This window comes from Salvelinus namaycush, chromosome 9 (genome assembly GCF_016432855.1).
Source record: "Salvelinus namaycush isolate Seneca chromosome 9, SaNama_1.0, whole genome shotgun sequence".
NCBI classification, from domain to species: Eukaryota; Metazoa; Chordata; class Actinopteri; order Salmoniformes; family Salmonidae; genus Salvelinus; species Salvelinus namaycush.
This window is the reverse complement of record NC_052315.1, coordinates 29,470,019-29,474,261: the sequence shown is the minus strand read 5'-3', so window position 1 is coordinate 29,474,261 and position 4,243 is coordinate 29,470,019. Positions and strand designations below refer to the sequence as shown.

The 4,243-nt window shown below is 37.4% G+C and overlaps 1 pseudogene; it reads right to left on the bottom strand.

The window, feature by feature from the left end:
* Nucleotides 1-2,098: 2,098 nt before the first annotated feature.
* LOC120053457 lies at nt 2,099-3,693 on the bottom strand (annotated as a pseudogene).
* Nucleotides 3,694-4,243: the final 550 nt, after the last annotated feature.

Sequence of the window (4,243 nt, the reverse complement as noted above, 5' to 3'; positions counted from 1 at the left end):
CTTTGCTTGAAAGAATGCCTCCTATTCTGTTGTAAAATACCCAATAGAAGACATAAAAGCATGTCTGAAATAATGTGACTGTGCTCATTAGCTTTGCCAATAACATAGCTGAATCATTAAGAACAGACAGATCAATGAAGTGACGCCTTGATCCTGTCCAGAGTGAGCTCTGTGTCTTTACCGCTGTCATTAGAGGGATTCATAAATTGGATTTGAGAAAAAAATCTGACTCTGGGGATCCATCTTTCCTTCTTACTACCTACCATGGGAAAATGTTGAACAAAAGACTGTCTTGAAGAAATAACCCACATTTTTCACGATGAGGGACATGCATGAAATGAAATATGACACTTTCATTACTGTTTCTTAATTGCATGTGTCTATGTTTACATATCCTCACTTCACTTTAAATCCTTACTTGCCTTGAACTGGTGGGATGATTAACGGAACAGTTATATTTGTTCCATCTGCCATGTTCTGCTCATTATTCTGTCTGGGGTAGACTGGAATTTTCTCATCAACAGGGTCAAATATTCCTACATGTCCTTATATTCAGAGGATGTTGTTTCTTGACAAGTGTTGACCGGTGATTTAGATTGTAGCTAAAGCTGCTACTGTATTGGTTGCTGTCGTTACAAGAAGAGGAATTTACAAACTATACTGCATAGTCAATATTTATTCCAGTATTCCCATACATACATTTAATAAGATGTCAATAAGATGAAGGTATAGGGGTTTTATTCAGCTCATAGCAATACATTTTTATTTTATTTATTTATTTATTTATTTCATTATAGGAATATAAACATAAATGTATGCATATACTTATCTCAAGTGTTTATCACTTGAGCTACATCACAATATTGTATTAATTTCCAGGAGCCTAGTCACTCATCTTGGTGACAAACAATATTGATATGAAAAGGGCTCACGTTGGTTTAAAAAAGTTATGTTTGTGTATGAAAGTAATTATTAAGTGTTTGCCCTCCAATAGTTGATAATGGGTTAAGGATAATAGTAATTTGATAAACTATAATTTAGCTCTTTATGAGCTAACTTTGGCACCTTTTACCAGACGGCCACAGAATGTCACTGGACTGGTCACTGGCCATGATATTCATATGCATTTCTTTGCAAAAGTATTCAGTGTAAAGAGCAGCTATTAGACAGTTAATTAAATGAGTTGTTTAATTGTAAATAATATACAAGATCTACAATCTCTGTGGAAAGTGTGCTCTCTCCAAGTCAATCCTGTCCTGCAACAGTCAGCCACAACTACAGCAATAACTTTGGGTACTAGTCTCCATTTCCCAGTGGTGTTAAGTACTTATTAAGTAAAAATATGTTAAAGTACTACTTAAGTAGTTTTTTGGGGTATCTGTACTTTTACTATTTATATTTTTGACAATGTTTACTTTTACTTCACTACATTCCTAAAGAAAATAATGTAATTTTTACTCCATACATTTTTCCTGACACCCAAAATTACTCGTTACATTTTGAATGCTTATCAGGACAGGAAAATGGCCCAATTCACACACTTATCAAGAGAATATCCCTGGTCATCCCCACTGCCTCTGATCTGGCGGACTCCCTAAACACAAATGCTTCATTTGTAAATGATGTCTGAGTGTTGGAGTGTGCCCCTGGCTATCCATAGGAAAAATATATAAAAATTGTGCCGGCTGGTTTGCTAAATATAAGGAATGTAAATTAATATATAAGGAATGTACATTTACTTTTGATACTTAAGTATATTTAAAACTAAATAGTTTTAGACTTTTATTCAAGTAGTATTTTACTGGGTTACTTTCACTTTTACTTCAGTCATTTTCTATTAAGGTATCTTCACTTTTACTCAAGTATGACAATTGGGCACTTTTTCCATCACTGCCATTTATTTCCACACCTACAATGCCATCTTCCCCTGTTTCTGCCCTTCATTGTCGTGTCTTAGCCATAAGGCAGTCTCTGGATCCCTTTGTCACATACCAAGTCCTGTCCTGATGCCAGAGCACAGACATCATACAACAACTCATGTCAGACTTATGCATACATTGATTACAGTATACAATGTCTTCCTCCCTGTGCCATAGTCTCACAGTGAATCCGTCCGTCTCCTGGCAAAAACTGCAGACATGCTTTTCACAATGCCCTTAATTCCAGCTTGCTTCTTGATGGCAGACTTGGACTCCCATATCCTGTCTATTAGTCCGTGAAACACCATGAGGACACTGTGGTAGTTCTCAGCAGCTGAAACCTCATAGAAATGGCAGTCTATTGTCAGGGTTAGCATTCTGCCCTCCTCACTGAGGACTGTCCCTGTGATTCAGGTCCCTCTTGTTGTCTACGATTAGCATGGGCACCTTGACCATGCCCTTGAAGTCCTTAATGGACTGGATCAGCTTGGTGACAGAGTTGAAGCTGGCCCTGTCACAGATGCTGTAGACCAGGACAAAACCGTTCGCCCACTGGACTTTCTTCTCATATGGGGAGGTCTCCATGGACAGATCCTGGAAAAGGTTAAAATATATACAATTTGTATAGGCTTGCTTGGATCAAAGAGTGAAAGGTTATGTATTGGGAAAGGAAGAATCTTGGTATAAGTTAGTCAGTCCATGTAAGCCCTATTTCTCTGGGCCGATTGTGTCCAGTCATTGTGGTCGTGCATGGTGCTAGTAAAAGTGGACTCATTCATGCCAAAGACAACCAGGCGCTTCTCTGCAGTAATACTCACTGCAGTATGGGAAAATGGCAGCATCATAAATCTGTGTCTACCATAAAGGCACTTATAAAGAAGCCTATGATTAACTGAAGTGCTCTGTATAAGATGCCAAATATACTGAATTCTTGCAGTCATTTCAAAGGACTGAATACAGTTTCAGACATCATGATGATGGCATATTATAACAGCAGGTTGGCGTGTCTTGACATGAGGCAGAACTGAGCGATTTTCCCTTAGATAAGTCAGCTGCAAAGTCCAATTTGGCTCTATTGTAAAAATGCATGAAACTAAGTTAGCTTTTTGACCTTCATTTAAGGTTAGGGTAAGGCATTAGGGTTAGTAGTGTGGTTAAGGTTAGGGTTAAGGTTAGGTTTAAATTCAGATTTTATGACTTTGTGGCAGTGCCTGCTATTGACCACTCTGCAGAGCTGCCTCTATAACAAGATTAATGATGAAAAACATTAAACAGCATTATAACAGATTGAATATTAACATTTCGTAATACCTGACAACATGGTAAATCCCAGATGTTAAAAGTTATGTCCCTTCCATCCATGACAACATTGTGGCTGTAGATTGATTCTGAAAGCAATTAACAGACAAATATTAATTTAGTTGTACTGCATAGGCCTACAAAAGTAAAATGTTAGCTTGATATTACAATATCTGGTGATGACAGACAAACAAAACTTACCAGTGTTCCCATATTCTCCAATGAATCTTCTACTTAAAACGCGGACTGTCAGCGCTGTGAAACAATCATCATCATCATCCTACTAAGTATGTTGAGGAAAGGAATGGATCCAGTTAGAAATGCCAGAATGGTCCACTGACCATTGCACTGTAGACTTGAATACATTGCACAAACGATAAATAATGAGAGATTTGGTCTCACCAGATTTACCAACCCTGTCTTTCCCAATAACTACTACATTAGTATCCATTTTTAAAGCGTTGAGGCCTGTCATTATTCTTTCTTCTGTTTATTTGTCTGACTGGCTCAAGACCATCTGAGATGTTGAGTAGCAGAGAGGGGAGTGGTGCGCACACTTGTTAAGGGGGCGTGGAAATATACTATACCATTCCATTCTGGATTTTATTTAGCATAGCCTAAAGACCGAAGAAAACTATTGTCTTAGCTTAAAGAATATCTAAACCTAACCCGACTTTTGAATAACCAACACGTTTGCAGCACACGTATTTACAAAATATACCTCACATTATTTTTTAAAGTTTGTGGATATAATCATTGTATCTTCCAAATGGCAATTACGCATACGGATGAGGATAATGTCTGTTGAGGATTTGCATACAGTATTGGGGAAACTGTTGTTGTGCTTTACTATTGAGTGGTGTAAGATAAGGCCTGATTACTTTGCTACCAAAGTTAATAATTCGTTTTTAAAAACAACGTAAAAACGTGTTTGCATGCAAAGGGGGAGTGGAAACTAATATTTTGCAAGTGTGCGTAACTTATACAGTAGGCCTACAAGATTTCATTTTATGTATACTGTACAC